Source organism: Anguilla anguilla, chromosome 13 (genome assembly GCF_013347855.1).
Source record: "Anguilla anguilla isolate fAngAng1 chromosome 13, fAngAng1.pri, whole genome shotgun sequence".
In the NCBI taxonomy this organism is placed as follows: Eukaryota; Metazoa; Chordata; class Actinopteri; order Anguilliformes; family Anguillidae; genus Anguilla; species Anguilla anguilla.
In genome coordinates, this window is record NC_049213.1 from 21,427,202 (window position 1) to 21,453,841 (window position 26,640).

The following is a 26,640-nucleotide window of genomic DNA, read 5'->3' on the forward strand; positions in this document are numbered from 1 at the left end:
TATGTGGCATGCTTCCTTATTGATTCTAGTTCCTTGTGGTATCTAAATCTCTAAAATCAAATGTTTAGATTTGAAATAGGCAAATCGGAAATGGAAAATATCAATAAAATCAATTTAGTACCTCCTTCAATTAAGGTAGTTGACTGTTCAGCTACGGGTTCCAACAAATAGATCACTACTGTAATAAGAAAAAAAATAATGATTTGACAAGTGAAAATGCAATGCCCATTCCCTAAGCAAGAATGTATGATTGTGAAACGTGCTCCTTGAAAAACCACTGTGCACAACATTGGTGCAAATGGCAAAAAACTATTATGTGTTCTGTTTGACCAATGATGTAGCTTCATACATGTGCTTAGTTCATTTATCTGCACTTATGTAGTCAGTTTCACCTTACAGCATAATGTTCTATGTCAAAGTTTTCTTGAAGTACTGAAACTCTCCTGTGCCTGTAAAATTCCTGCATTTTTAAAAACCTATATCCAGAACAAAATAATGTAATTTTAATTTAAATGAAGGGTACTTGTCTGCAGTAGTGTTGACTTTTGTAACAGTGCCCAAAGAGTTAAAGTATTTCAGCTGCGTAATTTGACCCAGGTCTGGCAGGCCATTGATTTTTGATTTCAGCAAACTTGCTCCCTGAAGAGCATTTATGTAGTTTGTCATTTAACTGTGTTTCCCAGCATTCCAAAAGGCTCCTACTAATTATGTACAATGAATGTTGTGCTTACCAAAAAGTTAGCCTTCCGTTAAAAGAAAAGGGGTATGAAAGTGCTGTCTGCCAGTTTTTTTTCTTTTATTTTTTCATACAGCCAAACATTGCAATGTCATCTTTTGACTTTTTAGTATTTTTCCATAGCCAGGATAAAGGAAAACATGCCATTCGTAAATCTAAATTCCTAAATATCTTAACTTCCTTTGATAAATGTAAAAAATTAAACATAATTAAACCTTACAAATGGAGCGTATGAATAACTTGAAATAGTGTGCAATTCTTTTGTATGTAAAAAGCACATGGAAACTGGTTTCAAACTATATTACATGATAAGTAAATTGGTATAAAATTTGCTGGTTTCTCCATGACAGGCTGCTTTCACACACCACTGCATCCTTCTGATATTGACTTGTATTATGACAGAGAAGCGGGAGTGCTGTTTGTGGTGTGTGCGTGCGTGCGTGCGTGCGTGCGTGCGTGTGAGAGAGAGATTCTGTGCATCTGTGCCGTTAGGATCATAGTGATATTTTCTTCACGATTAGATTACAGATGTGTGTGTATGTGTGTTATTGTATGCTCCAATATATTCAAATGAATCTAGGCCTTCTGCCATTTACAAACATCATCATTAATCAAGGTGACTTTTCCCCCTAAACTATTGTTTGCCAATCACAGAGCTATAACCACATTGTGTTATTTTTTACTTGTATTGCTTTATAAAGGGTTTGACAGTATTGCTGTTTGAATTCTGATGCCCTATACCCAACAGCTGCATGGGAATGATATATAAGTGAGTACACATCTTCTGTATAAATATTGATTGTATCATTGTGTAAACAATGAAGGAAGGAAAGCATATTAAAATAATATTATTTTGCAAAAACTTATAGTTATTGCTTCTTAAACCTTAATCCTTCAGAGGGTCTCTTATTCCCTGGCACAATGAATTTATGTAGTGGTATTGCGTTCCTGTATGGGAAAGAGATTAATTTGTCTTCCAACACAGCCCTGTCCCTCAAATGGAATGGTGTGAAAGAATTCAGAGCAGAGAATGTGGCCTAGATATGTATGTACCCTTGTATGCCTTGGTGAAAATGATACACAGTACAAGAAATGCTTTGGCTTTCCACATATCAGTGCTAACCCCAGACAGCTTATGATTGGATAAAGGTGCTGTCCGTCACTGGTAACATTTTGGTCAATAGTGTAAATGCCATCTGATGGCAGTGGTGGCCAGTGAGAGAAAACGAAGACAATGAAGTTGTTTGCTCACTTACTATTGGCTGGTTTGTAGACAAATACTGAATGTGTATTGTTGGTAAGCGGTTATCTTTTTTCTTCCCCCATGTTTTACATTGCTCAGTATCATGTCTTGTGAAGTGATATGGTACGTAGATCCAGTTTTTTGTGTCAGCCAATCGACCGGTCGAATCAGGAGACCATTACAAACAGTGCATTGATCTAAAATAAGTTGATAGCAGCTCAGGAAACCCATTTCCACCTTACTGAGGAAGTGTCTCGTACAGCGAATGCTTCCGATTTGGCTTTTCTCATTGGCTACATGCAGTCAGAAAAGGGGGTAGCTCTTTCTCATATAGAAGGGGATTTTTCACAAAGTAGGTATGCCTACTTTGGCTCCGACGTTAATTAGTGCCAATTCGTCCAAATACAACAGTCCTGGAAAGAATAGTGGGCTAAAATTCCTCCACAGTTATGTGAAAGACTGATATCAAATCAAAGAAATCATTTAATTGTAGTTATTGCTGCTAAGGGTGGTGCAACCAGTTAAGGTGATATGAGTAATTTATTTTTACCACTAAATAAATGAAACAGTAGTATAAAAAATGTGTTTTGTGTTTATTCTGGTTCCCTTTGTCTAATATTACATTTTGTCTAATGATATGAGACCATTCAGCATGACAAATATGCAATAATTGCAGGAAATCAGGAAGGGGGCAAATCTAGTGGTGTATATGTTATTAGGCTGGCATAAAAGCACATGCATTGTTTTTATTGAGTAAACAAAACGTAGCGTTTTAAGTACACATGCTGAGAATGTTACACACCGGCAAAAAATTTCTTGAGAGATTATACTGAAAAAGGTTGTGGTTTTACCATTAAAAAAATAATTTTTCAGTGCCTAAGTCTAAACAGAAGACTCGGCATTTGGAGGCCTTGGAAGAAATCGCTTATCTGAGGAGGACAGTAAAAACAGCTTTGAGTCCTTCAGTGAAGGACTTGATCTCATTTTGTATTGGCGAACGTATGAATACATTCTCAAAATATTTTTTATTATTATTCAGTATGCTTATAAATAAGGAGTAGGCCTGATTTTGAATAATAAATGTGGCATGGAGGTCGGATGGGGTCTTTGACTAAATCAATGGACCTCAATCAATGGATTAGTAAACTAGACAGCTAATATAGTTTTTAATCTTCCAGACCTGCAGCTGCTTAGACCTAGAACACCTAGACATAGCTTAGAAAAAGCAATGCAGAATGCTCTTTTTGGTGGTATTGTCAACAAATTTGAACCAGGATTTGTCCAGTGTTCTGGCTGTAGCCTGCACCAGGCACAGCGTCAAGCATCCGTATCCACTCAAACACTCCTGCTGTGTTTGCGCTTCTGTTACCCGAGGGTAACCTTTCAGAAGAGACCAGGATTACGCCTGTAGCCAAAAGGGCTCAAGAATAGTAACCATTTTATTTTGGGTGTGTCATTTTCAGGATTGTGTTAAAAAGGGGGTGCTACAGAAGGAACACAAATACAATTTGACTTTCTGAAGCTGAAATGTGTAATATTTGAATACTACCAGAAGCACACAACATCATTTTATAGCAGCAAACATGTTAGCGGGTAGAAGTAAATGTAACCATGGAATTTGCCTAAAAACCTGGTTTCCACTGCTAAAAAGCTCAAGCCTAGTAAAAAGTATGCTGAAAATGTCCATGACCTGAAACACAAAGCTGTGTCCACAGAGGAAATGGCTCAGTGCTAAGTGAAAGCACCTCTGTAGATGAAGCTCAGAATGCAGCTCAAATGTTTTTGTATTTTGAAAAAGTTGCTCACCCTTAAAGGCCAGGCTCTTAAATAGCTTGGTAAATTCTGTCTGAAGACGTTGTAAAAATTCTCCTCCTTAAGAAGTTCCTTAAACCTTGTGTAAGTACAGGAATTGGTTATCAAAATGAAAGGAGATGAAAATGTTATACCTGTTATGTGCTGCATGGTATTGCTGCAGATTTAGGGGCAAATCAGATTATCCCCTCTAGCTGTCCTTCTGTCCTTTGTTTCCTGCTGTCCTGAACTACAGAGTGCTCTGATTAGTAAAAGGAGTTTAAAAGTGCTTCTCATCGATCTGTCTATAACATTTAATCTAACTTAAAAAGTATTATTTTTAATGTTTTAGGTTGTGTTTGAAGAATAAGATAATGATTTAATGTGCAGGTGAGTCAAGTCTACTTTTTTTTAGTGCCATCTCTTATGCGGTTCATGAAACTTTGCTTTCTCTACAAGATTAGCTTTGTGTGCAGTGTTTCTGCATGTTAGAAATATATTTTAATTTAATATTTTCCTGTACTGGTAAAAAATAAAAATAAAATACTGATTTTTGGATTAGTGCATTAGTGTAATGTACTAGAAATTCAAGAGATTCTGTTTAATTCAGACCTGAGGAATAATTAGATATGTGCTGAAAGTATACATGGTGCAATTTCTATTCAGATTAAGCACAGTAAATTTAGAAAGCCAAGAGGAAGAATGAATAGTGCCTCAATTAGTAAACAAGCGTCTGTAGAGTGGTGAAATGGGAGAACCCAAAGCAGTCTTCAAACCCTTTTTACTGTTGACTGTATTTTATGATCACTGATGCAAGTGGACATGCTTTTGTTACAATACCCCGAGAAAACTGAAATGGCACATTTTCTTTTACATTAATGGCATTTTTGGGGGAGATAAGTGCCGTTATTAAACATTTATTTAATTAACTTGGTCTTGGAAGTTGCAGCTGTGTAATAAAACAAACCATACAATGAAACAAAACACAGTCAATGTATTGACTCAGGATTGTGTACTGGCAATGGTGTTTCTTATATATATTTTTTCTGTTCTTCTTGTCACATTGTGTCATCATATAAGCAATCAAGACTGACTAAGACACAAGATAACCAAGCGCATCCCTCGCGGTGCTGACCTTGAATCTCTTGCATGTTTCTGGTTCTAATCGTGCTCACTGAGGAACTGAAGCCGTAGCGATGAGATCGGACCTGTCACAGCTGCCGGCATCCTCCCAACAATGGGAGCTGGAGAATGAACCCTACTCTTCCTTTCCATTTGCTTTTCTGTGTCATAAACCAACCTGTTAAATATTAAACTGTGACTGAATATACTTTTGCAAAAAAAGTTTTTTTTTTTTTTTGTCGGAGAAGGAATTGTGCAATTGCGCGTGGGCAGGAGTGGCTTCTTCAGAAAGACGAAGATAAAAAGTAATTCTGACTTCAAACGACAAACGCACTTTTGCAGCTAAAGCAAATGTGGGAACAGGCAAATGTTTGGGCTTTTGTTCTTTCTTGAAACTTTTTCCCTGCAGCTTTTCTTCAAACATGATCTGCCAACAACAACAACAACAAAAAAACAAATAACAAAAAGAACTACCCACAACATTAAATACAATATTTATTTCATTATTTTATTACTTATCCAGAGCACAAAGCAAAGTACACATGGACACATATGCTACGAGAGTAAGATGCAAGAGAAGACAAATCAAACATCATGCTGTAAAAGCTGTTTTTGTGAACAAAGATGTTATTGAAAAAACATCATTAAAGTCAAGAAACCTTAATGGGTGACACTCCATGCCAACCCAATGAAGAATCACAGTGACACTTAAATTAATGCTAAAATAAGATAATTACAACTCAGGTTCAACGTAGCTGATTTCCATGCCTGTATTGTTCTTTTTATGGTAAAAGATATGAAGATGCAAGCATACACCTACATTCCCATATATCATGCATATGCATAATACTTAAAGCTGCTGTTGGTAATACAGTGTTAAAGTGATGACATCATTTTGTAGTCCAACTCAGAAGTTATACCCTTTAATATAACAACTTGTTAGCAACTTTTTAAAGCTTGTAACAGCTTCAAAATTAACAGTTGAGATATTAAAGGGTGCAATTTATGTCGCCCAACAAAACGTGAAACTTACATTAACCACAGTCCACAGACCTTATTTACTGCAGAAATCTAAATCCCTATTATCTGCTGTTCATTGCATGATGGCTTTCATAAGTGAAATTTGATCATTTGCGTGTTACATGCTAGATGAATGAGCTACAAAATGAAAGCTGGCTGCCACCTAGCTCCATGTAGCTCGTTCTGATCTCTTCTGGGGTTTATTCATGTGCCTGTCTGTATCGCCAGCATCGCACAGCGTTCTGACCATTTCTTTGTTGAGGAGAGCTGACGTTACGTCACCACCCATCTGGCTTCCAGAAGCAAACCGCTAATGTGACACTCTGGTTTTATAGGCTATTTTTATTAGCGAAATATGCGAATTATAGAGGAAAAAATAGCATCACATAATCCAGAAACTTTCAGGGACAAAAGGATTTTGGGGGGGGGCTAGCGCCTGATAGCCCGACACTGGCTTCACTGCTGCCCATAACTGTATATCAATTAGTGACATTAATTAAATATCAGCACCACTGGCCTAGGCAGCCATATTTGAGCATTCTTGCTGATGATGTGTAGTAAAATGGGTAACGAGCTGGTCTTGCAACCTGAAGGTCACAGGTTCAATACCCTGGTTGGACACTGCTGTTGTACCCTTGTGCAAGGTACTTAACCTGCATTGCTTCAGTATATATCCAGCTGTACAAATGGATGCAAGGTAAATGTTATGTAAGTCACTCTGCATAAGAGCATCTGCTAAATGTCTGTAATGTAATGTTTTGCCCCTAACCACCCTTTCTCCAAAGTTACTTAGCAGGCTGATAATAAATATGGTTTTCTTTTTCCCACCTCCAGAAACTCTCCAAGACATCCATATGAGGGATGCAGTAATTCCAATGCATCCTTGTCTTCAGTAGCATACTGTCTGTCCTTGTCCTCCCAGCATCTCTCCGTAGGGTTTCAAATGTTTGATGAGGAAATCCTATTATCTGCCCTCAACATGCTGAGGATTTTGGGCTCCACCTTGGATTCTGTTCCCATGTCCCCCATGGAGGGGCTCTGATTGCTCCTGCCTCATCTCCTGGGATTGATTTCTGCCCCTTTACCCTATATAAAGGCGTGTTCTGCAAGGTTCAGTCCTTTCGACGAGGGGTCTTCAACCTTTTATGATGCAGTGACTCCAAAGGCATCCAAGGTTATATTTAAAAAAGGATTTATATTTAGAAATATTTTTCCAAATCAATATATAGTCTTTGCATATCAAGACTGGCCAGGGACACCCTACAGTACCTTCAAGGACCCCCCGGCTTTAGCACAGTACTCGTTTTTCCTTTTTGTTTTTTTTTTTTGGGGGGGGGGGGGGGGGTTATCAATATAAAGTCCCATGGGCTTCTCATGGACATACATCTGTTACCACACCACAGCTCTATGACTTTCTATGATGTCAAGCCCAACCTATTCCAGAGCATTTGCCATCTGTTTGCATCTGTATTTGATGCTTTACATCTCGCGTCCAACAGTTTTCCTGTTTCTCATCTGCCACATACTTTCTCCAGCTTCTGCAGCACTCAGTGCTCTCCCATCTGGGTGAGCACATCCCTGTGGGGCAGATCTATTCCCTCCAGGTCATACAGAGTTCTGCTCCTTCCTGGTGTGCTCCTCATGCACCCTTGTGCCACCCCTCAAATTCACCTCATCTTACTGGCTAGCGTCTGTGCACTAGTATGCCTTCCACAATGCTGCACCTTTCTCTTTACAACCTGCTATCTGTTCCTAAACTGTTCCATATGACTTGGTTACCCCGAATGCCTGGCAATCCCTTCCCTCTGAGGCACTGTTTTACAGACTTGCACTTTCATTTCTCTTTCGGACATTCTTTTCTATTCATCTATTGCCAAATCTGGCCATTCCTCACCCATTTAGGGGGCGTCCTATTTAAGGATTTATAACTCCAGATGTGAGCATCACAGAGAAATAGCTTAAATGAAGCAAAAAAAGGTCACGTTGCTTGAAACAATTTAGGAAACTTGGCATTTTTGTACGTTGAAAACATGCTTTTCATCAGATTATGATATAGAATGAGTTGTGTCCTGTTAAATCTCCTGTTCTGGAATAAATGTTGAATTTTTAATAGCAATTTATCCTCTTCTTTACTTATATTATTTTTGCTTGAGCAGAGCAGTGGCCACCTGTTCTAAGCAATGTGCAACCCTTGAAATTCAATTTTAGTACCTTGTCCCTTTAACGGAGGAGGGTCAAGAACAGGAAGAGGAAATTAGGTAGATTCCCTCTGGTTTTGGAGGGAGAGCAGATGTAGGGGTACCAAGGGTAAGGCCTACATGGGGTTAGGCCTAATGTGGAAATGTATAAAAATGTAAAGTGAAATAAAGTTCTCTAGACCACTTCAATTTTCCAGCCTTTGGGAGTTTAACTTTTTTTCTTTTTTTTTTTGAGATTTCAATCAAAGAAGAAGACTCATATGTGCATTTGGAATTAGCTGATTACAATGATCTTTGTGGTGAGAATCAAGTTTTTTTTCCTTCTTTATGCTGTGATTTTACACTGAGTGTTGCACTGCTATATTGGAGTGTTGATGCTTTTTAAAAAAAAATTTGGGACATTTTAGTTTGTTCTGATTAGTGGGGGACTGTGTACACCTGGACTAAAATATTTGGTTTTAAAGTTTCAGGTAGCTTTCTACAGTTTTTGGTTGATTATTTAAATCTATTTGCTAGTTATTTATTTTCTCATTTATTCCATTGATATTTGTTTTCAGAACATATAATTCGTAAGGGCGGCATTGTGGTGCAGTGGGTAGCCCTGTTGCCTCTCAGCAAGAAGGTTCGAATCTTGGCCTAGGCCTTTCTGTGTGGAGTTTGCATGTTCTCCCCGTGTCCGCGTGGGTTTCCTCCAGGTACTCCGGCTTCCTCCTACAGTCCAAAGACATGCAGGTAGGTTAATAGAAGGCTTTAAATGTACCATAGGTTTGAGTGTGTGAGTGAATGATGTGTGTGTGCCCTGTGATAGACTGGCGATCTGTCCAGGTATAGATAGTGGATGGATATAATTTGTATATTTGTCCACATCCACTATTTTCCTTCGGTGTTTCCGCCGCATTTAATGCAAACAATACCGAGACGTTGCTTTGTTATTACTCATTCTGTTCATGTTTGATTAACTATTTGTAAGCTAGTTATGGAGAAGTGTTGGATTAATCCAGGCCATGATATCACTATACACCAGTATAAAATGAGATTCCTTCAATGGGCTCAAAGTTTGAGATGTCACCAAGTATGACAATGTATTTAAATAGCAGCGGTAACTTGGACAAAAATAATGAATCATTCTAAGTAATCAGTTGGCCTACATATGAGAAATGCTTGCTTAAAAAAGGTAGCACTTTGTGTGTGGGAGGGAAAAGAGAGGCATGCTAAGGTGAGATACATTTTTTATTATTTACAAGCATAATACAGCGAGTTCCCCAACAACTGTGCATTTTGCAGCATATTCCAAACTGCTTCCAACCCACGAGACACATTCTGGCACTTACCACCCAGTAGAAGCAATTTATTTGTTTATTATTAATATTATCCAATCACATCAATTCAGAACTTGTTTCAGAGAATATTATTGGTCCAAATGCATGGCTCACTTGACTTCATTGATGAAAATTCTTGACTGGCCAAGTCATTCAACAAATTTGAATCTAAAGCCGCGTTTCCACCAAAATTACCCGGAACTTTCAGTCCCAGGAACTACTTTACCAGGAACTAAAAGGTTCCTTCAGCCAATGGTTGTCTGCGTTTCCACCGGGGTCTAAAGTACCGCGAAGATTAGGCAAATTAGCCCACTGACGTTGTCGTCGGTCCATCTGTCATATGATTTTTTCTGTAACCCCATACTACCACCGAAGTAGCCTACATTATTTTCTAATAACCGGGACAGCCCGGAGGGGTTTATTCCACTTATATACAACGGGTTACCAACAATGACTATATATGGTTACTTTTGTATTTATTGATTTTCATATATCCTCTCAAACACATTCATTAACAGCAGAAAACATGCACACGTTGTAAACAATTTGCTGTTTTATTACTTTCTCGTCGTCAATTCCATATAGGCTAATTGCAAAATGACAACAATAGAACGAAAACTCGGACTTGCGTGAAAATATAAATTAGTAGTGGTACAGCCACCGTTTGCTTTCCTTCGAAGTTACTGCTAGCCGAGCAGCGAAGTGTGCCCTCCAGATGCGAACCATGCACCATAAATGAGTCCATAGTCTTCCTGGTCTTTTCGTGGAATTGAAAAATGGCAGTAAAATTGAGTAAAATTACGGCAGTCTGAAAAAGCTAAAGGGAAGACTACTAGAATTAACCTGTTATTTTACCCGGATAAAAAGTGCGGAAGGTGATTTCCAGTTTGCTTGTACTGTATCACCAATGTTAATTATGCAGAACTACCGCATACCTCACATAACTGTATCAAACGTTTTGAGTCAATTACAACGGGCTAACAAAGAAAATCCGGAAGAAAATATTCAGCAACCGAATTAATCCGTTTGAATGTTTTGGTAGCCTACGTAATATGCTGTCCCAGCACGAATGCTTAGCATTTTATAAAACGAATACTAAAGCAAGAAAAGAACAGAAGAGCACACGTTATAATTCCAAGACGTTGACAGGCTATAACCAAAAGTAGGCTACTGCGTCGCATAACATACAAGTTTGATTTGAAGTTATTATGAAAATAAATTGGTTTGCCGATGCATATTTTCAAACATGGCGGGTAATGGCGGAAAATAAATACAACACAAATGCTACGAGTACTCGACCAATCAGAAATGTTCAGAGCTGCAAGCTCCACCCAAAAGGTTCCTGTACTTTCGGAAAGTACTACCCCCCGAGCAGGAACGTTTTGGGGGTAAAACAAAGCCCCCAGAACTAAATTTAGACCCTAGTTCCTGCGGTGGAAACGCACTGAGTTCCTCAAAAGGTTCCTAGTTCCGGGGTATAGTTCCTGCGGTGGAAACGCGGCTTAACTGAACATGTGTTTCATATGCTGAAGCGAAAGCTAGCAACTAGCCTCCAAAACAAGCAGGAGAAGAAGTACAGTCCTGCCAGAGCATCACCAGAAAAGCTACTCGGCACATGGTGTTGTCTATGGGCCACATACTTCAAACAGTCATTGCATGCAAAGGATCTTCAACAAAGTAGAAAGCTTGACTACTTTTATTTACATACATTTATATGTCCCAAACATTATGGTGCCCTGAAATGAGGGCTATGTAAAAATTGTAAAATTGTGGAATACTGACCCAAATCTAGGAAAAAAAATGTCTTTGTCCCAAACATTATGGAATTCACTATATGTGTATGCACAGTATATTGCCCAGCCCTAGTTGATGCACTCATACCTGAAAATTACTTCTCCTTGACAGTGCAGATGCATTTCCTCCTAGTTGGCAATATCACACACAAACCCTGGGAATGCATTCTTCCTTGCTACAATCAGTGAGAGAAGTCAAAATAGTGTGGCGCGCTCCACTATTATCGCTGTGACTCCCGTGCTCTCACATTAATTTGTTTGGAATGAACTGTCATTATGCCGGAGAGTTCCAGCGTAGATACTGATGCAGATCTCATGGTCAATTTAACTGTTTGGGTTAGGTTTCCTACACACTGCTCAGAGCTCTGCCTGATGAGGCAGAATTCCAGTTGCCATTTTCACAATGTAATTAAAGCGTTTAAGGAGGCTAATGTGATGCAGTGCGGCACCATTCTGGTTCTGCAAGCACGGCTTCACAGTGGGCTGAGCAGCTGTGCTGCATTTTAAATCAATGTGGGAAAACTCCACAATACGTCTATTTCATTTGACAGAGATGTGCGCAGACTGTTTTTTTGAATGTATGTTTTTCTTGGCTAGTTGTTGCAATGTGTGTTGAGACCGATAAGGAGCACTAACATATGCTTTAGGTCCTGATCTGTATGCTAAGTCCACAAAAAACAGTAATAAAGCAAAGCTATATTTAAAAAATGCATGTGTTTTCCCTAACTAGATATTCCCTAATTTCTTGATTTAAAAAAATTTGGATAATTTATTTTTTCCTCTTCTAAAAATGTGTGTTTTTTGGACATGCAACATTAAATATTCAGATCAAAACAACCAGTCAAGTGTTTATGTTATATTATTTTAAAGAAAATAGGTCACTGACTGGAAAAAAATGGAGTTGTTGCAACAACAAAAAAACAGCATATACAGAACACAAACAAGTAAACTGCAAACAAACAACAACAAAAACAAACAACACTTTGCTTATTTGGCCGTGTTTGTCTGTTAATGTGTTTATTTAGACATCAAATGAAATGTCTTGTTGGTGTGCTTTCATGTTTGTTTGAACCGGTGGTGTACAGTACAGTTGTCAGCATCAAACAAGCCTGGAGGTCTCTGCATGGCTGCAATGGATATTAGTTATGCAGAGAAAAGGACCTGACAGTGCAATGTTTGAACTAGCATGAGGTTCCCTCCTGAGTCTTCGCATGTGTCTCCCTTTGAGTTAATTCACTTCCCTGCATCGCCTTGGCAGGGAGACCTGGGGAAGGAAAGAATTAAGTGTGCTCTTTTTGGCATATTGTACTGGGATTGATTTTATAGTCTGACTTGAAAGACTAAAGCTGTATGAAAACGTTTACCTATATCTCCTTTCTTTTTTTCCTCCCTCTCCATAGATCAGGAACAAAGGAAATTCTAAAAGCATGCACATTTTATGACACCTCTTGGTCAGTCTTGGTTACGAGTGGGCTACAGGCTCCATTTAATATCATAATTATGCGGTGAGCAAAGCATACCAGAAAGGGTTTAACTCAGATCTTCAGTAGTATCTTGATTGTTTCAACAGTGGCATCTTACCAAAGGTTATGGGGTACTGGTGTGTTGTCTTTTCATATAACGCCATAACGCCACAGAAAACCAAGTTAAGGATTTAACTGATAAAAGGTTATGTTTTTTTTTTGCTTTTTGATAAAATAAGTTTCCCGCAATGGATCCAATGTGCATCCAACGTGTGCCATTTTGCAGAAGTCAGACTACTTTCTACGCAAAGTAAAAAGAAATCTAAATAAATGCAGATGTATAAGACTAGTACATGTGGCTAACCAGACATATGTTTGCCAGACTATTTTATAACATTCTTTTCATCATCAGTATGCAAATAGTTATTCTCGCTTTTTCTGCATTTAATTATTTTTGCAGATAAATGCTGTTACAGCTCCAGAACAGGCATAAAGCAGAAGCTCAGGGTAATGATGCTCTATATTTCATTCATGTTCATTTATATTTAATTTCTTCTGAATTATGTATTCTGGTAAAGCAACAGACACACACACTGTATCCTGTCAAATTAAGAAGCATTAGGAACATCATGTAGGTTTCATTAAAAAAATAATTTAAAAAATAAATAATCTTTTCCAATGCACAATATTAAGATAATAAATACAAACTGACATGCATATCTCATATTCAAAACAATATACTATGTAAAACTGTTTCAGTTTTGATGTTTAAAGATCCTGTAGGCATGCCTTGTAGTGGTTCCATACGGAATAAACTCTACAATAAAATGTACCCATGGTTGTCTTGGTAACTGCTTCTTTTATTTTGTGATACATTTTGGCATCTGACAGTCTTGCAGGGGGTTATTTAATTAAAGAAGCTTGATCATTTCAATGTTTATTTATATGTGTAAGCTTAATAGAAGACTCAGTGAGAAAAATAATTTCATGGAGCAATTACTTGCTCCTTAGGCCTCTGAAATATTTGTTATTTTAAATATAAGTACACTGGTGGGAGTCCAAAAATTGAGACACAGGCAGCAGAATTACCACTTTCTGGCAACCCGGAGGAGAAAGGCTTAAATTGCAGAACCTACTAGGTTGCTGTGACTATTCTGTGGAAAGTGTGTGGAAAGGCTTTTTAATTCCTGTCTTGAGTCCCCCCCCCTTCCCTCTTTCAGGCTAAATGCTTATTCACTGAAATACAACTCTAACAGAAAATGTAAAAGGTTTTGACAGATAGGTCTGAGCATCCAATTGTGGAATGTCAACTGTGACAGGAAAGCATAGACAAATGCTAGGCTGTGGCAAATATGTACAAATGAAAGCAAACAATGTTGCTGGCCTGACCCCACTCTCTTCAATCTCTGACCGTGGCTACAATCATGTAACTTTGGGGAAAAAAAAGAAAATAGCATTGCTCATTATGTATACATAACAATCTGTAAAATCCCTGAAAAAAAACTCCCCTTAATCGTTCCATAATCGTTTTTGGGGTGCAAGAAAAGGGAAACATTAATATGTTTAACGAGTGAAATGTATCCTTTACAGAGAACAGAGTGATAACAGAGTCATGGTGACACCATGTTCCATCCTTTTCATCTCTTTAAAAGCTGACTGATATCCTTGATATCAGTACCTAACCTGTTTGTCCCTAACTGAAATGACACATTGAGAAACAAATTACATCTGAAAGTAAAAGTTTTAATGCTTCGTCAAAGAAACTCACTTTTATAAAGGCTACCCTATGTATATATCTGGCATAAAATCTTCAAGCATGTCTATGTGCATATTTAGGGTTAATTTATCTTTACCTCTATTGCAAAATCATTCTCTTTGGACACTGCAAAATGTTTCATAAGGCATGTCATGTACAGACTATTCCAAAGATGAACCATTTCTGTCAAATTAACTAGAGGGCCTATTTTCTAGCTCTCATTACAATGTGATTTCACAGGGAGCAAAGAACATGTTATACCTAATGTTCTGTTTGGAACTGCTGATTTACTGCTAGGAGCGAGGTTTCCTGAAACTCAAAATGGGCAGAGCTTCCATATGCTATCAGTAACTCCCCGATTTTATCCAATTACTGCGTTGTGCTGTGAAGATTTTCATTTGTTCAAACAGGTCAATGACTGACACACGAGTGTGACTCTGCTCATTATGCGGTTCATGAGAACTCACTCTGTCATCGCTACCTTAGGCTAGACCAGGGGTTCCAACACTCTTCTAAAGGGGAATGAACTCATTTTTCTTTTTCACAGTTGTGATTGTCTATATTGGCTCTTTTGAGTTTTGTTCCAGTAAATTGATGTCACGACTGGCTTCTCCCTATTTTATTATCCTTGCTCATCTTTGCAATAGTGCCATCTCTGGTCACCAGTACCTGCTGGTGTGGTTTTGCAAACGTACGGTGCATCACAGCTGCCGGGAATTCAAAGTGAAAATTAGGGACAGCTGGCTGCTTGTGTTTAGGAAAATGTGTATATCGGAATGTATCTGTGCTTCTCAGTTGAAAGGAGGATGTTGCAGCAATGGAGTGAGCGTGCACTTTTGGGGATACATTGTTCAATAAAAAAATAAAAATGAAAAACAAGCTGTGACAAGGTGTGCTCCTGCCCAGGGTTTGTGCTCAGTTCTGTTTTTGGCCCTGAATCCAAGGAGCAATCAGTTGGTGTATTTCATAATTCATTACTGCTTCATGTATGCAGTTATTAAACATTAATTGTGAAGTATAGCAGTAAAAACATCTGAGAGTTTGTCTTCATGATTGCCGGAAGAATCTTGCAAATTTTGAGCAGCTAACCCCTCCAAATGAACCTCGCACTCTTGGTTTAGGAGACAAGTGTAAATTGAATGCTAATTTTCGTCACTCGAATTTTAATTTTTAGCCAGCTACTATGAAAGCAGAAAGTGATTTCCTCTCTCATCCCACGCAGTCATGAAAAGAAATTTCATCATGGCTTTCATAAAAATGAATTAAAGTTCATATGTGGAGTCATTACTTTTTCTCTCCTTTTTTAAGAGTAGTCTCTTCAACCACTCGCATTACTATGATGCCAGGATTTGAAATGGACAGTCATTGCTTTTTAGTTCTCTCTGTAGATTAAGACTTCTTCACCCCAAGTGAGCTTGACCCTGTCTTCTAATCAGGAAGGACTCTTGCTGTGGTGTTTGAAATGAGATTACTACTCTGTCTCCTTGGTTCCTGTTTCATTTCATATCCTGGTGGGACTGCCTTATTATCAGACACCACCTGCCCTTTCCAAGACCGGAATTCTGAAGTGAGGTCCTAGAAAAAAGGATATCCGTAACAACATGGGGCAAACCCATAAAGCTGAACTAAACAGAGTCCAGAAAAGGAGGCCGTGGTAAGGACTTGTAATGGGGAGGGCATTCATTTCAGATCTCTATCCCCGCCCCCCCCCCCCCCCCCCCCCCGCGCCTCCCCCCCACCGATGCTGGAAAGGCTTGTCGGAGATGTCTTCTAATCTGATAAGAATATAAAAAATCAAGACCTAACATTTAATATAGTTGCATGACCATGCACTTTTTGTGCCAATCCCAAGCGCTCACAAATGGCTCAGTGATGTTTTGCTATGCATGCTGAGTGTAAATTTCCTTATTGCCTGTGAGCTGAAATTCATTGCATATGAAAACAAGCGAGTTGGAGCTCTCCTGCTTTGGAGTCTGAAGCTTTTTAACTGAGACATTGAATTAGAATTTTTGATAAACTCAGTTAAGTCATGGTGATGCAGTGTGCACTCTTTGCATCATTGCTGAATTAAACTAAAACATCTAAAACATTTTCAGTGCCTATTTCGATCTACCTCACAGAAAAGGCTCTCTAGCCCTGAGCCAGCTTTAGCACCTATACCTCTGTGGAATACGCTACTAGATACCTTGGCCTGAGTTCAATCAATGTTTTCCCTCAACTGTTATATGAAAACGAATGCTAGGGTTAGTGCTTTTTTTGCCAACAGTTTTGGATAGTTCAGCAATCCCTAAAATGTAGGGGAGGTACCACTGGTAAAGAGGGAAAACATTTTTTGTTGTCAGAATACGTTTTGCCATTTGAATATACACTCAAATACAAGATATTTTTGTATTCCGAACTTTGATTTTTGGGTTAATAAGGTAAGTAAATTAGGTACTGTATCATTAAACATGTAATTTATGCTAATTTACATATTAAGCCAATCACTTTCTGGCCTCTGGATGTAATCACTTTTTTTTTTTTATATATGATAACTCAATCGTCAAAATATTTTCTGCATAAATATTAAAAACTAATAAATGTCCCTATTTTTACTGATATAATACCACATAAAAAGTAAAATGGCAAAATATATCATAAAGGCTTCTGTACGCTACAAGGTACATTTATTAATCTGTATGATTTTTTTTTTGCTTTGTGTAGATGGTGGAGGTGGTAAATGATAAAAATAATCATATAGTTATTTTAGATTATGACAATTTTGCACATTTTATGAAACTAGGGTAACAATAGAAGCAAAATATCTAATGATGCCTGCAGCCCAAAACCACAAATTCAACTGTTACTGTACCTGGCCTAAAGCCAGAAAATTCTGTTTGTGAAGACCGAAACAAATACATTTGTTAACTGATTTCCCATGCAGAGTACACTTCTGATCCCACCACATACTGCCCTAGATTGTCCCGCATGGCAGAATCATTCCATAGCTAACACCATTGCAAATGTACCACTTTTCTGATTCAGAGAGATACGTTCGTTGAAAGAACATTAAATAGTCAGACAGCTGATGAGATACCTGTTGGGAGGACAGAATTTGATGTAATGAATATAGAAAAAATGAACAGTATCATGGTGATGGGACATGATCATCTGTTGAGATTTTATCCTATACCAGACTTGCACTGCCGTTGAGTTTCTATTGCCTTATTATACATTTTAACAGTAGATTTTCAGCCTTTCTGCTCATGACAACAGCAATATCACAGTAAGTACGTTATCTTCCTAGCTGCACAGAGATTCGAGACTGCTTTATAAAATAAATAAATAAGGAATGAAAGCATTTTTTTCCTGAGTGCAAACAAAATTAATTCTCGGCTGATAAACGCACAGTGACTCTTGAATGTGATCATTGCTATGAGACTGCAGCTTTCAGCAAGGTGCTGGAGAGATATAATTGGATCATTGCACAGGCAGAATGGGTAACATATTCAGATATGTTTCATTAACTCAGCACATCTCACAAGCTTGTGCTTTTCCCTTTTTTTCTGTAACAATAATTTGGCACCTCCAGAACAGTCTTCTATGAACAATGAAAGAAAGTGCATGACCAAGAATTAATTCTATTCTGTTACAAGTAAATGACAAGAAAACATTGGGTTATATCATATTGCTATACCTGTGTGATATGTCAACCAAAATTATTTCTTGAAGTGATTGCCAGGCTGTTTTAACTGAATTCACAGTTGGACATTATTCCATTCTTTTACTCATATGTTGAAGCTAGCATTTGGACAATAGTACAGCAAGTGAAGTCTGTGCCTTTACTAAATCCTTTTGGCTCGATCAATGGAGAATTGTTTTAAAAAGAACAGCACTTTAATGAAGCGGAGGAAGAATTCACATTAGTAAGAATTTTTTTTCACGCAGAGAGCAGTCAATGTGTGGAATAGCTTGCCAGGTCACATAGTAGCGGCAGAAACTGGGGATTGTCAAGATTAGGCTTGATGCGGTGTTAAATACCATCTAGTCTGTGTGTAATCAGAGCACTAATTTAGTCAGGAAAATGGCGAGCATTGTTCGGCTGAATGGCCTGTTCTTGTCGTTATGTTATGTCTGTGTTAAAAATAATTGGAAGTGGCAAAAGTGAATCTGCAAAATTGAAGTTCAGAGATGTGCTCCTTTAGTAAGCACATCAACATATCCTGCCATGGTTTGAATGGGATTGACTAAGAAGCATTTGTGGTTTATGTTTAGTCGAAAAGGTAACCGTTTTCTCACATGACTTTTTCTTCTCTAAATTATTCACTCTTTTAGGAAGTGAGCATTGCACTAAATCTAGGTACAGTATTTATTTCCTGTAATATTATTGATATTTACATGCTTCTATATGTTTGCTACATTCTTGGAATCAAAGGCATGAAATCATTTCAATTTTTATTTGACAGCTGAATTACTTTTAAATAACATCTTATAATATATAAGAACAGTATTATTATTTAATGAAAATACACATATCTTCACTGAAACAGAAATACACCTATGCAGTGTCACCTTTCTGAATTGCTTATTTTACAGTACCTCAGACCCTCAGTATGTGTGTCTTTGGGGAGAAGAAAGGGCTTGTCATCTGCTCGAATATCTTTGAGACTAGAAAGAGAAAGTCTATCCATGACAGCAACTGCATTTCCATCCACACTAATATTCTAATGTCAACACAAATATTCAAGTATTCCATCTATGACATGAGTCGTGTCGATGGCTCATTCCAAGAACCATGCCCTGAATGAACCAGTATTCTGGCTCAGATTAACTGAGATTAACTGTTAAAACGAGGGATATTCCTCTAATAAACAGTATATTAAACCATGTATACACTTTATTCGGAATATATCTCCACTGCAATGAAAAGTAAATTTTTTTTTATTTTTACGAAGACATGCTGTGCAATGCATTAGTACATTTGATCTTAGTTGCTAGTTGTTGACTCCCCTCCACCCCCACATATTATTATTTTTTATGAAATAAAGGTGGAGCCAGGAGAGGGAGGGATTGCTGGAAACCACTGAGAGAGAGAAGTGGCAATTTATGCCTGTAGCTAAAAATGGTTTGTCAAGATAAAACGATGGTATAAGGGTTTGTCTGGAAAAACCTGTAAGCTTAAAAAAACATAATTTCAATTACAACATATTATCTCCCAAAAGCTGACACAATACTCTTAAAGTGGAAACTGAAATAAAGTAAGGTGGCAGTAATGATGTCACAGATGGGCACACATGCTTGCTAAATGAAAAAGTCATTTAGCACAATTAATTAACCTCCTCAGAGAATTACACTATGATGTACTAGATCATTAATAAATATAATTCTAAATTATTAAAGCAGCTTTGCCATTTTATTCATTTTTCTCCCCTGTGGTAAAATGTTTTGTATGAATATTTATTGAACTGCAAAGTGGAAAAATATGTTTCCTGAAAAACTGACATTAATAGTTATTAACAAAAACACATTAGCATTAATGTAAGGATTATGAAGCCTCTGAATATTATGGTGCATACATTAAAAAGAGAGGCCCTCAAAGAGTGGAGGGGAAGAGCTTGGACATTTTAGTAACCCTATTCCTTCCAATTCTGTGTACCTATTAACCTATGTCAGAATGTGTGTTCACCTAAAGCAGCACTACCCAACTCCAGGTCATACGGGCCACAGCGTCTGTCGTATTTGCTCCAACCAGGCACAACACCTTGTGTAACTTCAATAAAGGCTACAAAACCTGCACTTCAAGATCGTTTAAACTGCAGATCTTTGTCATGAATATTTTGAGTGTGGGACCAATGAACAAAGAGTACATGAATCACAATTTTAAATAAAGCGCACAATTTCGCGCTGCAAATAAAAATAATTTTATTACTCAACTAATAGCCGAATTCAGGAGAACTGGCTATATCGTATTTTGTGAATTAATCGCTGTATTAATCAAGGGAAGAGATTTAGAACAGATCGAGACCAATCAGTTTAAGGGGAGGTTTTCCACTCCATCAGTTATCAGCTCAGCAGCTGCTGCTGCTTCCTGAACCAAAGCGGAAAAATGAATAATGAAATCAGGTGGAGTAGTGCACTGCTGGAGCAAGTAATACAGACTCTGCAGCCCGCAGGACCTGGAGTCACGTAGCGCTGACCAACCTTTCATTTCCCACAATCCTCCAAATCAATCTTAGAACTGAATGAATTTGATTCAATATTGTCATTTGACATAGTCTTTGTCCAACGTCCAGATTTACAATATACAGTAAGTAACATAACTTTTGGGGCAAAGATATGATATATATTTTTAATTGATTTGGGTTCTGTACTCCACAATTTGATATCTGTAATCAAACAATTCACATTTGGTTAAAGTGCAGCTTCTTAGCTTTTATTTAAGGGTATTTTTATACACTTGGTTTCATGAAGTAGAGATTGCAGCAATCTGAGTAGAGATTGCTCTGGATCTTCCTTTTGACCTCCACACTTGCCATCTCTCTGATACAAATGAATCTTGGTCTCATCGTTCCACAAGACCTTTTTTTTTTTTTTTTACAGAACTCCCCAGGCCTATTTAGCTGTCTTTGCAGCTGGTTATTGGTTTGCATCTTGCAGTATAGCCCCTGTAGTGCTGTTTGTGAAGTCTTCTGTGGACACTAGTCATTGGTGCATCCATGCCTGCCTTCTGAAGAGTGTTTCCGATTCGGTTTTTGTATCATTATGGGGAGAATTATTTGGTCATCAAATGTAGAGGCCTTGCTTGACTTACCATGCCCTTTGCAATTACTCAGCTCATCAGTGCTGTCTTTCTCCTTAAGGATGGTCCAAACAGTTGATTTTGGTAAAGCAATTGTTTGACCTAAGTATCTGACTTTTATTTATTTTTTCCTTATTGCTTAGCCTCATAATGGCTTTGATGAATTTCATTGGCATAACTGGTCCTCATTTTGACAAACGCCAATAACAGACTGAAAAGCAATCAAAAGCATAGAATCAAGACTGGAAGCTCTCTTGTACTTGCACTAAGGGAGCAATCGAACAAACCTGACCAATCAGAAACAGCTGTGAAGCCATTTTTCCCTAACATTATGGTACCCTGAAATGGGTGGCATGTAGAAAAAGTGCTGTAATTTCTACATGGTGAAACTAAAATGCATAAAAACACCCTTTAATAAAAACTGAGGATCTGCACTGTAACGACATGTGAATTGTTTGATTACAAATCTAAAATTGTGGAGTACAGAGCCAAGTCAAGAAAAAAAAATATATCTCTGTCTCAAACATTATGGAGGTCACTGTAAATCATTTAGTTCTCTACCAGTTAGCCAATGCTGTATGTGGATTATTTTTGTGCTGCAACATTGCCTCCGAACTAAGCTAACTCACCCCAAGTTTTCTGATTGAGGAGAACTTTTTTGTGACATGTCACTGCTGAAACCAAAATGATTATGGGAGATGAAGTTTTGCATGAAGGCATACATGGAAACTGAAGAGATTATTATTGTTATTGTTATTGTTATTATTATTGCCATTAGATATTTTTTGAATGTATATATGGATTCTGAATTAGACTGGGTTGATTCGGCGCTGATCCATGGTGAGAGTATGTCCCACCCTCAAATAATTAATTTTGATATCTTTCTTGTCAGTAAAATTTGTGGAAAAGAATTGAAGATAAAAAGATAAGTAAATAGATGCTACACCTTTCATCAGCTGTATGCCAGAGAATTGTTTGTAGTACACAGAGCAAGTGTAGATTGTGGCTGTCTTTAATTACAAATCATTTAAATATTATTTATACCACATTTCTCATGCAGTACTTTTTAACCTAGCTTACTTTAAAATGGGTACTTGTATTTACTGTACAAATGAATAAGAACAGACACATGAAATAAAAACAGTAGAATACATAGATAGATATAAATAAAATTGGAATAAAAACTGAAACTACACAGTGACAAAAGGTAATACAAAATAAGAAAAATTGCTCAGAAGTATTGCCTTTGTGATTATTTCATACTGCCACTTCATACAATTGAAGTGTTAAAGCTCCATTTAGACAATTGAAGAAATATCTTTTATTTATATGGTTATTGATGATGATATCAAAATATCAACAGTCTAATTATATTTGGCATTAAAGAGCAGGGATGTAATTGATTTGATCCATTTTCAAATCATTTTGAAAACCCATGTCTATTTAAATGTACTGGTTGGTAAATGTTTTAAGAGGAATACCGATGTGCTGAACAAACTCTTGGGTGCTGAACAACATTGATTTCATCCACTGAAGATGAACTCAGAGTATCACAGCTAGGTCGACAGGTCCAACATTGAGCTTGCATCAAGACACAAAGTGGATTGGGGTGGGAGTGTTGGTTCGTTTTGCAATATCATAGGGAACATCACTGCACCAAGTACCATTGATTTAGCAACCCACTAATACACAGGCAGAATTTTAATTAATAGCAGTTTTGTACATTTTATGTAAGTGAAGGCAGAGCTGAGGCACATGTATAGGGTTCAACACGTATGTTTCACTATATCCTGTCCATCAACAGTCTCATCATCCAGAAAAGTGAAATCTGGGTAGGTCTCAAGGCAATTTTTCCCTTGCTGCCTGGGAAAAGTAATTACTATAGCAGCCATAGGAACATCAGCAACATGCCAGCTTGGACATTGGTCAGTTTCTGAGAGGGCAGTTTGCAGAAGTGACATTCCTCCTCTCACTATTCAACGACTTCTTTGCGTCTCATAGTTTGTTTCAATCAGAGTCCTGACTTCACCAATTATTTTATTGGTTACATCCTGAAAAGGTGGCTTAACACTCTGACCTGCACTGCTTCCACTAGGCTTATAGCAGAGCGGTATAAGCCTGGCACGCAAGGCTGTTCCATCAGGAACATCCAGAGTAGTAAATGGCCTGTAAACATGATCCAGGCCCTGCCAGTAGAAGCATTTTTTAAAAGGATGGACAGCAAAAGACCGACTTCAATTCTAAGCCTTTAGTAAAGCCTCACACACAATGCATATTGATTAACAGCAATCAATTGCATCTCTTGAAAAGTTTCGTAGCATATGGCCATTTTAACACTCTGATCTAGCTTGTGCGAATTACAAATGTGGTGGTAGCCGTGTTGCAGATCCCGATGACTTACATGAGTCATTTGCTTCTCGTTCACATCATCCACTGTTCTGTAGCGCTTTTCCCATATACGTGGAACCTTGGGTTTAGGATGAATGAAAAAAAGGGACAGAAGAACAGATGGAACAGTTCTGTACCTGTCCTTCAGCCAGAATATTTGAAATTCAAACTGGAAGATCAGTTTTTCTTCCCTTTCTTTTAATAAAGTGATGTGAGCGAATGCCTGAATGGCTGTTATGAAATATGCCATGTTTTCATTTTTAGCTGACAGGCTATTTCTGAGCGCACATTTCTAGGGTGCATAATTTGTTCTGCAGCGCGTACACACAAGCATCTTGGTTATTTTATTCAATGAGCTATTGGTCTTTTAAAGGAGAGAGAGAGAGAAAACATGAGAGCAAGAGAGAGGTGGAAAAATGGAAAAAAGTACATTACAGCCTGCAGGCTTTTCTCCCCTTTAGTTTGTGTTTTTGCCCTTGGTTGGGTCCTTTGCTATGGGCTATGCATTTTCATGTCTGTCTAATCTTTCATCTCTGTATCTGTATGATCTCTGTGACAGGGCTTTTTTGTGTTGTTCGTTTTGAGATAAACATGGGCTTTGACAGTCCTCTTGATAAATTACCCTCCACAATGGTAATATTTTCCCTTCCTCCTGTCCCTGATATAAAGTGTGTCAGACTGCTCTTCACTCTTACCAGCCCCTGCATGCTTGCTGTCGGATATGTATGAGCAAGTGCCAATATAATACACATCTGCAGTCGATGTTCTGAATGAATAGGATCATGCTTACCTCCCAAATAGTATTCTTTGCTTTAAAATAAAAAATGGCCCACTTACTAACTATGCTATGAATCACTTCCCTCCTTACACAAACGTGTATGCACACACATGTACACATTGCTGCATTGCTGTCTGTCTTGCACACACACAAACTGACTATATGCCCATTCCCTTAATGCATGTTGTTTTCATTGCTGCCATGGTGTCAGGGCTAATAATGTGTTCAATATAAAAGATGCAGCAGTTGCTTTGATACGCACTGAATGAAAGAAATGAAAATCGCATGTAAACCCTTTCTTTTGCAGAGAAAACCACCTGCACATGAACTCTACCTCTGCTTGAACACACACATACAAAAGCACACAGACCCTGAAGAGAGTGACACGTCCATGTCACCATGTCCATGTCCAAGTTCTCAACTGTAGCAACATTTCCTTTTTGGAGAGAGAGGGAGAGAGAAGGAGAGAGAGAGACAAATAGAGAGAAAGCAAGCATGAGAGAGCACTCCATTTTGGTACTGTAGTATTTGTTCTTCAAGGTCAGGCTGAAGCAAGCAGTGTTGACGGGGGCATATGCAGAGCGGAGGCGCCTTGTCAGTGGTTTGAACGCTCAGGAGGCAGAATGTTTTCCTATTTTTGACTAATTGCTGTTGGATACGAGGCCTTGGAGTACTGTAAGTGTTATCTCTATACTTACTTTTTTTGTGCTGTCAGTGTTTTTTTCTTCTCCCCGAATACATGGAATTATGGGGGCTAACAAGGAGGTAATGTCATTGAGATATCATTTTCCTTGCAGGGTATTTTGGAGAAAGGTGTATGCATGCTAGGCCTGTCTGTGTAGGAGAAGATATTTCTTTATTTTATTTTATTTTTTAACTTCACAACCAGGCAGGCAGCTCTGGGCGAAGTCAGTCCTACCTGACAGGAGAATGGCTGGCCTACCTAAGAGGGCACATGGCGTGACAGAGTGTGATAGGCATAGAAAAGTGCCAGTGTTTCTCTGCTCTTGCTATTTTCAAGGTCTTGACATCTCTTTGCCCTCTCTTATGATTACTGTAAGGATTCACTCTGACCGGCTCTTCTGTCAGTGTCACATTTTGGATAATTGGCTCTTCAGTTCAGATACAGCCCGTCTGAAGCAGCCCGTGATCATTCTAGAAGCACTGTGTCCTTAGTACTGAAAAGCAGGCACATGGAAATGCAGGAAAAACAACACATGCATTATTACATTACATTACATGCAGACATGCATGCGTACATGAATACATGCCTGCATGCATGCATACGTGCATATGTTCGCGAATACATTATTCGGATCGGACAGATACTGCCTTGAAAACTGACACGATACATACAGAAACATCACTATTTGTTTATTTACATCCTGTTTGTGTGTTTGCAGTTCAGCATTAAGTGTCCTCCAGTTGGAAGGGTGGGTGTAGGGTTCATTATTATAATAATAATAATAATAATAATAATAATAATAATTGAATTTAGCCGTTAGGAATGTGTGCATGTCAATAGTAAATCGTTAAAATCAGAAAACTGAAACTTCTGGTCAAACCACACCAACTTCTGGTCAGACCACGCCCTCTTCCGCTTCCCAATCCGAGTACAGATACAAATAATTTTGCGTCACAAGCAATACAGATAATGGCATTCAGGATTACCACAATGAGCCTGCATGCTGTCAATGAGGCTTTTCACAGCAATAACTTCCCCAGCCCATGTTCCTGGGAACAGCAACCTGTGTAACCAGTGAGGGCATGAGTGAAGCAGCTTGACGATAGCTATGGATGTCACACAGATAGTAGCTACAAAGTATCTAGTGAGTTGAATGCTCTACATCACGAATGATAATATTCAGGAATGAGCAAAGACAGGTACCTTTTCTTGGTGCAGTGATTCACCCTGTAATTACCCAGTCCAGACTGTGCCAGTGCTACCGGAGGCTGGGAATCCTGTATGATGATGTACGATTAGCCATAGTGTCAGAGGAGTGACTGCTCTAGTCAGAAATGTGTTCCTTATCTTGACCCTCATTAGCTTTCCTCTGGTCTGGAGGACCCTGGTGATCTCCCTGTGTGAGGGGCTGGCTGGCTGCACACAGTTTGGATGGCACGTAATGTCTGCTTTTCCCATGAGAGAGGTTTAATTTTCTATTTCTGTTGGATTTCTGTTACATTTACATTTTAAGCATTTAGCAGACGCCCTTATCCACAGTGACTTGCACAGCTTACATTCATTTGCATAC

At 38.3% G+C, this 26,640-nt stretch overlaps 1 long non-coding RNA gene across 1 annotated transcript; it reads left to right on the forward strand.

Moving 5' to 3' along the window:
- Positions 1-8,161: 8,161 nt before the first annotated feature.
- Positions 8,162-8,828, forward strand: LOC118210899. The gene is made up of 3 exons (XR_004761928.1): positions 8,162-8,219; positions 8,346-8,409; positions 8,668-8,828. It is a non-coding gene; the product is annotated as an uncharacterized LOC118210899 (long non-coding RNA).
- The last annotated feature ends 17,812 nt before the right edge of the window (positions 8,829-26,640 follow it).